Here is a 12,414-nt window from a genome sequence, read left to right on the forward strand (position 1 = left end):
TATCTTTTTGTAGTCTTGACCTCTGATGACCAATGGGACTAGATCATTGCCATCGTGCTCGAATCGACCTCCCCTTGTCTCTATCTTGAAGCTCTCTTCATTCCTGAAACTAATGCTATAAGAAATGATGGAGAAAATACATATTGAAGTAAGATGAGAGAATGGTTAAAAGAAAGAAAGCTGTAAGGTCGAAAAGTTTAGGTTGAATTGAGAGCAAGAAAATAGAAAGGGGAAAAATAAAGGTCCTAACAACCCTCTATATAGTCACATCCCATATCATATGAATAGCCTAGATTGCACCATATGTCAGGATGCCGTTGAAGAACATCTTTTCACCTTCCCCATTCTGAATTTTTCACCTTAACAACCTTTCTCCTTATTAAATGTGATCTCAACTACCTAAACTAATCAAACCAGCTATACCAGTTATACCAACAAGACACCAAGTCAAACCAGTTTGGTGGACCGACTGCCAGGTCACCCTCAAAGCGTAAACAAGGATTCGAGTTTATGAAAATGTTTAAGTCTCACATCGGCCAGATGAACTCCATCAACTCTCCCAAAACCCCTCATCTTCACCTTGAACTATCCAAGATAAAGTCACTTCAATAGCCTCTAAACAAGCCATATACTTAACCTAAAGCACATGTGCAAGATCAAATTCATACCAGGTCAACACATGCCAAGATAGCCTAAATTGAACCAAATAACAAGTATAACCCCTTGATGCCTGCCTATCATATTAGTCTCATGAACTTATGACCTCAGCCTAAAGGAGGTTGGATATCTGGGAATCCTTTTTAAACCAACCAACATATGCAAAATAAATTAATCATACACCCAATAATTTGATACTCAAATTGCTCGATAGGAGGATAGAATGTTATAGGCATTTAGTGATAAAAAAAGCATTGTGGTCCTTTCCCCCTATTAAAGGCTATCAACAGACAATTAGAGGCATTTCAGACATTTAAGCCAATCTGATATGTCAAGTTGGCCTGACATGTTCAGTGCCACATCACTGTCGTCCCCCATTGGTCCATTGCTTGTCACCTATAAATATGGACATCTAGGTATTATCATTTTAGATTTCATTTTGTCCCAATTCCCTATTATTCTTTCTTTTCGACCTCTTTTATTCTGATATCTAACTTGCGTGTTAGAGTGCAAATGTAAGGAATACTCTTTACTTTTACATCTAATTGCTCTTTTCCTTCTCTTGTCTTTTCAAAAAATAGCCTCATTTCGGCATAAACAGATGTATTGAATATCCATACTATGATCAATGAGTTATTTTGTCAATATCAAAGAAAAGTTAGCGTAATTTTTAAATTTAGATTTGAATCTTAAGGTACTTGAGTTTATTTAATTTATTTATTGATTTATTATTCAAATCTTTAGTACAGGAAAACAATGAGCTTGAGGAAAATGTGACTTGGAGTTAATTTAAAAGTTGGCTTCTCATTTGATTTTTTTTTTTTAAGGCTCTTTCACAAATAACTTTGAGAAAAATAAACAAAACGATACACCACTTTCACACTATTTTATTTTGGCCTGAAGGCACTTTCATACATATTTACGCTTAAACAAGTAATATTTATTCTTATCTCAAATTCTGGTCAACGCTTTGAGTCCAGGAAAACTTAGATTAATTATACATAACAAGCTTGGAATGTGAATGAGCTCCTACATATTAACATAGTTATTCTTGACCTTGTTTATTAAATGCTCCCCATAAACAGCTCTTTCATTCATCCGATTTCCACCGCACTTTTCCACACATATTTCCAATAGCTCTACCACTGCATCCAAATTTCCCCGTTTCAACAATATTGATCAGTGAGGGGGAAAAATAATTTATAAAATTTTTTTTTGACTATTTATATATTTGTGTTGTATTTTTATGTCAAACATATATTAAATACAAAAAAAAAATATTTTGATAATTTTTATTAAAATTTTAAATAATATCATTTTCATATTATTTTTAGTATCGTTTTTAGGTTATATCTAAAATTATCATATTTAAAAAAATATCAACAAAATTAAGAAGCTAATTCAATTGGAAAAATTGGTTAGAAATTCTACTAACCTCCTAAAAATAACCGACGGAGACTAGATATTTTGGAGAATTGTTGATTACTCGATGCAGAGTTGCCTCGTACAAGTCACTGGACCATATCTGCATCAACACCTCCTTGCAGGATTAATATTTGTAAGAATAATATTTATCCAAGAGATTATGTCAAACAGAATTAATTAAGGTTAATATAAACCATAATTAACAATTAGGAGATATTCATCTACCTTCAACATGTCACCAATATTGCAAACAAATGTTCCAGGAATTGGAGTAGCCGGTATCCACTCACTTGACACGTTTCTCACCTTCAAAGTAGCATACAAAATTTTTTTAAAGTAAACAAACAGATAGCGGTTTAGGTATAGATTTGAAGTTCAATTCTTAGTTTTTTTCTCCTATATAATTTTGTTTGGTTGAACAATTAAAATTTTTTTAAAGTTTATTCAACACATTCTCTTTTTCGAATCAGTTTTTATTTACCTGAGATCTATCAAATTCATAAAAAGTTATCTTTTCACAATCTTCTAATAAATTCGGACCCAAGCAGCCTAAAAAAGAGCAAACTCTCTTGCCAGTCTAGCCAATTTCTATATAATTAGTATTCACTAATTATACTTAAACTTATTTGTGAAGGAATTATAGATGGATTTAAGTATTAATATAATGGCAATAGGATTACAGTGGGTGCCTCAAGTGCAATCATCATCTTGATTAATCAAAGACAGCAAACCTGTTGAGAATAAAATATTAAGAAGATTGAGAATATTAATTATTGTATGCTATGAAAATCTTATTGAGCAACTCGTCATCTGAACTTGATAGTTGAAAAGTTAACCATAGACGGTGTGAATCCCACTGATGATAATATTGTTTCCCCGCAAGACAGACAGATAAAAACAAATAAAAAGAACCCACAAAGCCCAAAGCTTAAGTAATTAATAAAACACCAAAAAGATTAAGAAAATGCATACATAAATGTAAATTTAATTAGACTTACAGATACCATCCAATCTCGGTTTTTTTCATGTGTTTTTCTCGCCTGGGTAACCATTGAGACGAACCATCCAAAATGCAACTCCACCCCTTTTACCTTCGAACTCATCAGGTGATTCCCCCAATGCCAAAACTATCCCTCGCATGATTTTTCTTGAGAGATCTAATGGAAACTCCAAGGAAATTACCAATTAACTGATCAATTAGCTATATATACATTGGAAAAGAAAGGAAATCGATTTTAATTTCCAAGGCAAAATCAAGCATGCCTGTGCAAAGGCTGAAATCCTCCTCCATCCTCTTTTTGAAGTTCGGAGGATCCTGTGGCCTGTAAATATATAATATTTTATCAGAAGATATAAGCTAGAAGCCAACATCGTGTGATGGATTCATAATATGCTAGATTTTTAGTTCTAATGATCAAGATTCCTAACAGTCTTAAGGACAAAAAAAAAATAGAACTAAAAAAACAAATTAAAGATTATTCATCCTAGATTTATACTCCATATAAGTTATATAACATTAGTAAAATTAAAATGTATTTCAAAGTTAGAATTGTGAACACTGATTTCCATACTTACCATTGGTTACATCCGGCCATTACCTCACCAAAGTTTCCATAAGTCCCCTTTTCTATTTCTTTATAGAACCGTGGTCCAAAAGAATGACATGTAATTAGTAAGTACTTACAAACAACAAATACGGATTATAAAGCAATTGGAAATCATGAAGCGGTTAGGACGCCTACATCGATAGCTTCCACCAAGTCAGGCACACCTTTGGTTATATTTTGTTTAAGTTTTTCGCATCCCCTGCATCGAAATCGTTAGGGTCAGGTCCATATATAGTAAATGCTATAGCATTAATTTCACAAAGCCAATTGATTAACCTGTATCCAGGAGCAGGAGTCATTTTGATTTTGAGTTTTTCTTCCTAGGGAAGATTGAAAAACTTGTGAGTCATACTTCTAACCTCTTTCATGATTGACTTAGGGACGCCATGACCTTTCTGGTGAATGATGAAGCATGCAAGTTAACACATTGAGGTAATGTTTGATATACAAGATAAGATAATATTATAAATTAAATTAAATTAAATAATATTTTATTTTCTGTTTGATGTATTTAAAGATTATGATATGATAATTTATTTATTTATCAAAATTATATTTTCTCAAAGTTTATAGAATTTAAATTATTGATATAACTTTGAAGGATATAATTGGATATGTGAGTTTAATCCCATAGATTAAAAATAATATTTTCCATTTAAAAAGACTTGAATAATCCTATATTAAGAAAATATTAATCTTCTTTACAATCCCTATAATTTTCTTTAGATACAAATTAAATATGATATAGAATTATTATCATCCTATTCTATCAGTAATTTAATGCATCAAATATGATCTGAAAATTTTTTAAGAGTAACATTTCATCACCTTCATGGAAAGGAATACTTAATTTTCCATTTTTTTTTAAGAACAAAAAAGAAAAGAACCCTTGGTTGATTGCAAATATATAAGTACCACGTAGAAGAAGCCGGTTTCGAGTTGCTTAACAACTTCACATACAGCAAGATCTTGAGCCATTCTTGGATTATCCCACTTGGCCAACAAAGGAGCAATATCTATATATACATCACCAGAAAAAACGAAAGAACTGCAGATTTATATATATATAGTATTAGCTAATTGTTATTCATGCAATACAAATCAAACCTTAAAAGCAACATTTTCAGTATAGGTACATCATGTACGTCTAATTGCATGAGCATGATGAATTAAACCCAAACATCGGTAGATTAGTGCAAAATGGGAATAAATTAGGAGCTTAATCAAATACTACCAATTATGGGAAAGAATTCGAAGTTAGTTGCCATGGTGCAGATTGTAGAAAGCATGCAGCTGTAAGTAGAATGCATTCTAAACGAAACTTTGTCCAAATAAATAGGTGGAAAAGTCAACGTCAACTCCACGGGATGAGGTTGCATATATGCCTAGTTGAGTACTTGAATATATTATATTTGTCAGCCTAGCTGCATAGGTGTTTTGTTAAAAGAATTGCAAAGAATGATCATCTCAATGAAATTGATGAGTGCATCTGAATTATGATGAAGAGTTTAAGGATTTGAAGGGTTTGTGTATGTCATAATGATTTTGGAATTATCATACGTAAATGATTTTAAAATTGAGAAAAATAAAGAATTGTGATCAATCTTTTTTAGAGTATGATTGGTCATCCAAATATTTATCTTTTTAATAAAATTGTAAAAGCAGGTTTAGAGTTTATCAAAAAGATAAATTTTGATCTACGAAAAATCAAGTTGGGCTCAGGAGTTGGTTACGTGTGGAGAATGATTAACATCCCTACAACACCCAAAATTGGTACCATTTAGTCATGCGTTATTTTTAGTATTGGATGAAATAATTTTAATTTGAAATTTAATAATAATCTCTTTCGTTTTAAAAAATAAAATAAAATATTGCTAAAAACTCTTTATTTAGGAATATTGAAAAAATCTTTAAGTTAAAGAATTATCTTAAAATTCTTCAACATCTAGACAGAATTTAAAATAATTTTTTTCGCTTAAGATTTAACACAACAATCTTTAAAATGTAATAACACTCTTTATAAAAGATAGTTATTGGTGATTCTCCAACATCTTAGCAAAGTATCAAAAATTACTTCCTTCGAAATGTTATTTTTGTTTTATTTTATAATATCACAAATTTTAAAAAAATATATATTGTTCCTTTTTTATTATAAAACATTTTATCATTAAGTAATAAATAAAAATTAAAGACAGAAGAATGCAAATGATTGCCAACGATAACATGCTAATGTATATATGCCAGTGAATATTATGTAAGATGAAATGCAATTTTAAGGTTGAGCTCTTAAGTATAATGAGACCATCTCGACTCTCCAATATTTGGACAGAGCTTAGGTGCGACTGTTTTTATTTAAGATCCTAATTTACTATTATATTTTTTATTTATCAATCCCATTATTAATGTGAATTAGGGATTCGTATGAAAAACTTAGTGAAATAAAGTTTTTTAAATACCCTATCATCTAAGCGACATTCAGGAACAAATCATTTCATGTGAGATTTTCACACGTATCCTTAAAGTTTCGAAATAGATTTAGGTTGAGGTTTTAAGACTTGCATGATTTTTGGGTAATGATTAATGATTGTGTGCTAAATTGAGGTTTTTAGAATTTTGGATTTTAAATTTTTGGATTTTAGGGTTTAGGATTTTAGATTTTAGGGTTTTGGTTTTAGGGTTTGAGGTCTGGGATTTTAGTTTTACGATTTGAAGGGTTTAGGGTTTCAATTTTGATGTTTAAAGGTTTTAGGGTTTGAAGGGTTTAAGGTTTAATTTTAGGGTTTGAAGGGTTTAAGGTTTCAATTACGAGGTTTTGATTTTTTAATTTTAAAAAAAGGAGAACATTTCCAAAAATTTTTAATATCTAAGCAGACTTTCGAAGTAAGTTCTATTTTTGTGATTTTTAAAAAATAATTTTTTTATGAAGAGTTAATAATAATTTACCTAGTTTTAATTTTTTAATTTTTTTATAATAATTTTTCAACATCTAAACGAAGTTATCATTATTTAAAGCATGATTACATCACATCTAACATCTAGGTAGGAAAAAGTTTTTTATTATTCTATCATTTTATACATTTTTTATTATTTTTTATTCAATACTTGGATTATTAAAAATATTAAAAGGAATTAAAAGTTTTAAAATTCATTTGAATTATTATTATTATTATTATTACTATTATTGTTATTATTATTGATTATTGTAAAACAACAAATATTTATTCTAACAAATTCTAAAAATTTTAAAACATGCACGAATATCAATAATAATAAAGTTGAAAATTATATAAATAATATATACAAAAAATTTTTAAAAAATTTTTTACCTTGTCGGTCCGGTTAATGTTGGTTCGATCCAGTTTGACAATTCGGAGTAGAGGCAGTTCAAATCGGTTCACTAGCTATTTGGTCCGATCTAATTAAACTAGTTTAAGGCTATTGAAAAAGGTGGGTCAGTAGGTCGATTGTGCGAATCTCGGGTAGGTTACGAGCATGCACAGATCCTCTCTGACCAAAACGGTGTCGTTTTGTTCCTTAGTCTTCTATATAAAAGCCCCATTTTTTTTAACCCATTTTTCTCTTCCTTTTAAAAAAATGTCCCAGCCTCAAAAAAATCCCTCTCTGACTTTGCCAGAAATAGACGTCGTGCTTTTGCGCTGCCACCGCCTAAGGTCGTTGCTGGTGGTTGTCGATGGTCGTCTCCGGTGGTTGCCGGTGATCGAAAAACGTCAAAAAACCTTCAAAAATTCTCCTCAACACCTTCTTTTCAAATCCAATCTCTTTTTTGCCAAAAAACAACCTCGATAGTAGCAAATCGGGCTTTGAAGTTTCTTGGTTCTTTTAAAAAAAAAAAAACTTAAACTAATGATTTCTCTTTTTTGTTACAGAATGACTTTGGCGTTGAGGTTCTTCCCTATGGGGAGGACTGTGTTTTTTTTTTTTTTTGTATTTAGACTTTTTTGATGTTTTTGGTTTTTTTTATGGGTGGAGGGTTTAGTGGGAGTGTAGGAAAGCTTGGGTTTATGGATATGGGAGTTAGGGTTTTTCTGAGCATGGGAGTCTCTGGGTTTCAGTGTGTCCGAGAAAGACCAGAAGGGAAAGAAACTGGGCGATGATGAAGGGCAGAATATATGGCAACTGTAAAGAGTGGTTGCATGGTGGCTGGATGTAGGAGTAGGGTGGCCCGTAGGGTAAACTCTTGATAGCTACAAGGTGGTTGATCTGATGAGATTGGGTAGAGGGTTGGACAGGGTCAATAACAGTGCCATACATTATCCCTCTTACTTTTTGTTTTCCTTTTTTTAAAATAATTAAATAATTAATTTTATTTTTTTTGTTTGTTTTTTTTTATGTGTGTTTAATTAATAAGTTAATATAATGTAAAATAAAATAAAATAAAAAATAAGTAGGCTTTGGTTTAAAGAATAAAATTGGGTTTCGAATCTGACTGAATTAAATTACGTTTGAAGCCCAACTGAGTCAAAATTAAGCTTGGAGTTCAGTTGAGTCAAAATCAAGCTTGGATTTAAAAACTCAATACACATAATAAATTTTAAATCAAGACTCAACTAAAAATCAAACAAATTTAATGTCTATAATGTAAAAAATCAAAATCTTTAATAATTTTTTAATTGTGTTTCATTCTTTTAATTTTGCTTTCCGTATAATTGTTTCTTCAAATTAATTTCATCCCTTCTTTACTAAATGTATGAATATTATTAGCCATAAAAACAAACTAAGAACCCAATTCTTACGGCCACGGTCAATAAGTTTTTTTTTTTTTTTTTATAAGAGTCTAAGTTACAAATTAAGCATGTGCACATGTATACGGTTGACCTTTTTTTTGGTATCAAAATTAAAGTGGCGGTTAAAATTTGTAGATTGTCGGCCGGTGGCCCGTGGGTTTGATTGATTAAATCATTCATTAGTTTAAATTTAGTTTGCCTATTACTTTATAGATCATAATTAAAAATAAAATTAATACACTTAGTCAATTATCGTATTAACCAAAATTAAGTATACGTAATAGGTGATAAAGTTTTTGGACGTCGTTTTTTATCGATTCACATAACTAAATTAATTTAACACGTTTTTCTAATTAACATGCATTTTTTTTCTAATTTCTTTAATCTCTTTTTTTTCTTTAAAGATTGTTAGAATTTAGATATTAATCATTAAATTTTAAATTTTAAAATTTAAAATTTTATCATGTAAGCTATATAAGCCAGGACCCATTTATCATTACTCTATCCAACTTCCTTGTTTCCTTATCATTATCTACATATGTTTCCCTATCATTATCTACATATCAATGTCTTTCTTGTTTCCTTAATAGGACATATATAATATTATAGATTTTAAAAGCAAGGAAAATGTTTCAAAACAAGCTAAGATAGCTGAAACGTAATTAGCTTGCATCCTTCGGCTTTCCAAAGTCAGTGGAGATTTAGCTTTAACTAGAGTTTCAGTGCGATAAAAAGGTTTTCTACTGCACCCCCTTTTTATTGAAAGCGCCTTCGAATCATGGTGGACGAAAAAATGAAAATGAAATTAAGGATTTAATTACCGATGATGGGGATGGATTTGAAATCGGTTGCCATTATCGTCGATCCTCTACGAACTCCTATGTTGAACTTTTTCAGCTTTTACAGCTCTCCTTTTTTTTTTCCCTATAAATCAGTTGAAAGCTTGGAGCTCAGATATTGCAAGTGTTAACAAACAAACTTGTCCAAGATAGAGATATGATAATAATAATCTAGATTCCCCATTATTCACGTTTTTTTTTTCCCATATTGTAATAATCTAATTTCCCAATTATCCACATTTTTTTTTCTATATTATAATCATCTCATTTTGTCTGAATTAGTGATTTCGTATTCTAAATTAATTCTACTTTCAAGATTACACTCAAACTTTCACATAATCGGTTTAATTATGAAAATCAATTTAATTATGAATTGTCGAGATGGACAGATTAAAGATTCGAATCTTTTAAATCTATTAAGCTTAATTCAACTTTGTTTCGGGTTTTCCAAATTTATAAACCGAACCTAATCGTTGGGTTTGAAAGTCCAAACCCTAATTTGCAGATTAAGGCCTCAAGTTGTTAATTAAATTTTAATAATTAAAGAAAAAAAAAAAGCCAAAAGCTGTAAAGTTATAAAAAAAAAAAATTAGGCAGAATTGCAGAGTGTGTACGACCCAAATCGGCCGTTGAATTCAAGCAACCATCTACGGTCACCCTACAAGCCACCCTACGGTTGAATTTCGGCAGCCAAGCAGCCCTTTGTGAAACCGAACACATTATCTTTCTACGGGGACGGAAGGAATGATCCGAGAAACATAAAGGGGGGGGGGGGGGGGTATTCGAACACAGACGAGAAAGAAAAATAAAATTCCTAGTGCAAGCAACCAGCATGCCCACACCACCGTATCTCACCCATCCCCATTCTGCGTAAGCCCATTACCACCACCAACAACCTCCATTCAAACCAACCTGCCACAAAAAAAAAGACACCGAAGAGCCTTCTGTCCAAATCACCGTGAATCCCATTGCCGCCACAAGCACCGAAATCCCAACACCTTCAAGTAACACTCACCTTCCCTCCACCAAAAGCCACCACAAAAAAAAAAAAAAAATCAGTCAAGCCACAACAAACGCAGACAGCCCAAGACCAAGAACACTCACCATCTCAACCAAAAATAAAAACAAAAACAAAAAATTCCAATCACATTCCCCAAAGGGAAACCATACAATCATAAAAAAAAAAAAAAGAAAGAACGCACTAACATTAGGGGTTTCGGTTTGGTTAATTTGGGAGAGCTTAGGTCTTGAAATTCGGAGGAAGAGGAAAGCAAATCAACAAGGAATAATAAGCACCACCGTTGGCGGCACCACCAGCGACAGCGTAGGGAGGTCAGCGGCAGCGGCGATATTTTGCGTAATCCGAGACGGTGGAAAGATAGAAGAGAAGGAAGAGAGCAACATATTTCAGTTTCGGAGAGATTGGACCGCAGAGGTAAGACTTATGGTGGTTTGAAATTTCGGGCTTTGACTTCAGATCTAGGGAAATCCGAGGCGATTTGCAGAAAACGAAGGCGGGATCTGAGGAGAAGGAGTTGAAAGGAAGCTGCAACGAAAATTTAGGCTGAAAAGGACGCCGGCTGGCGGCGGCCAGCGGTGGCATCCGCCATCGGAGCAGCAGCCAGAAATCGCCCTAGAGTGAGAAGCTCTGCGTAGAGAGGGGGAAGGGAGACGAAAGAAAGAAAGAAAGAGAAAGAAGAAAAAAAAAAAAAGGTCCCCGACCCCGTTGACAAGTGTTATCCACAAATGTAACAATACGAGGTAGGAAAAATTATTTTTGAAGTTTGCTCATTTTAGATCTCAATAATTCACACGGATTTTGATTTTATCATCGGATTGAGATTACGTTAATCACCGTTTCGAATATTTGGTTACCTCAAAAAAATCAGTATCGTATTACTTTTTAATCTTTTTTTAATTTTTAATAATATTTTCGATTTTATGCGTTTTAGTATTTATTTTACTAGCTTACATTCATATTTTAAAGGTAACTTGTGTTTATTATATCAATGTTAAATCTTAGCATATCTTAATGAGATCATATGAGCACATCAACGTATTCATGAAGTAGATCTATTGACTTTTTATTATCATTTGGTGACAGAGTTGTGTCAATTTTAATTTTTTTTAAAATTTTTTTCTTCCCTTAAATTAATCATTTCTAAAACTTCTTGATGTAGTTCAATTGGTCTCTTCTTTTGTTTCATTAGTCTCATTAATTCATGAGGCAAAATATACTCATATGAGGCTTTTTTCTTATCAAGTTTATCAATATGAACAAAATTTTTTAGGTCAAATCTTGAATCATTGTCACAACTGTCTTCACATTCATTATTTGAAAACTTGAAAAATGGCTGCAATGAAAAGATGTGGGCAAGTGTTTGTACAAAAGGATAAAAAAATTAAAAGAGGAAATATAATGATAAAGCATTATGCAAATCATTTAATTGAGTTAATAATAAGTAAATTAGCCCATACATAAAAGACACCCCTAATGCTCGAACACAAACGAGAAAGAAAAATAAAATTCCTAGTGCAAGCTACCAGCACGCCCGCACCACCATATCTCACCTATCCCCATTCTGCCAAAGCCCATTACCACCACCAACAACCTCCATTCAAACCAACTTGCCAAAAAAAAAAAGACACTGAAGAGCTTTTTGTCCAAATCACAGTGAATCACATTGCCGCCACAAGCACCGAAATCCCAACACCTTCAAGTAACACTCACCTTCCTTCCACCAAAAAGCCACCACAAAAAAAAAAAAAATCAGTCAAGCCACAATAAATGCAAACAACCCAAGACCAAGAACAGTCACCATCTCAACCAAAAACAAAAACAAAAACAAAAACAAAAAATTTCAATCACATTCCCCAAAGGGAAACCATACAATCATAAAAAAAAAAAAAAAGAACGCACTAACAGTAGGGGTTTCGGTTTGGTTAATTTGGGAGAGCTTAGGTCTTGAAATTCGGAGGAAGAGGAGAGCAAATCAACAAGGAATGATAAGCACCACCGTTGGTGGCACGACCAGCGACAGCATAGGGAGGTCAACGACAGCGGTGATATTTTGCGTAATCCGAGATGGTGAAAAGGTAGAAGAAAAGGAAGAGAGCAACATATTTCAGTTTCGGAGAGAT

At 32.2% G+C, this 12,414-nt stretch overlaps 1 pseudogene; it reads right to left on the minus strand.

Annotated features, from left to right (window-relative positions):
• Positions 1-1,686: 1,686 nt before the first annotated feature.
• LOC111293249 (homoarginine-6-hydroxylase 2-ODD-C23-like) lies at positions 1,687-11,185 on the minus strand (annotated as a pseudogene).
• Positions 11,186-12,414: the final 1,229 nt, after the last annotated feature.

The sequence above is a fragment of the Durio zibethinus genome, chromosome 10, assembly GCF_047325235.1.
Source record: "Durio zibethinus cultivar Kanyao isolate XHJ-2024 chromosome 10, ASM4732523v1, whole genome shotgun sequence".
Classification (NCBI taxonomy): domain Eukaryota; kingdom Viridiplantae; phylum Streptophyta; class Magnoliopsida; order Malvales; family Malvaceae; genus Durio; species Durio zibethinus.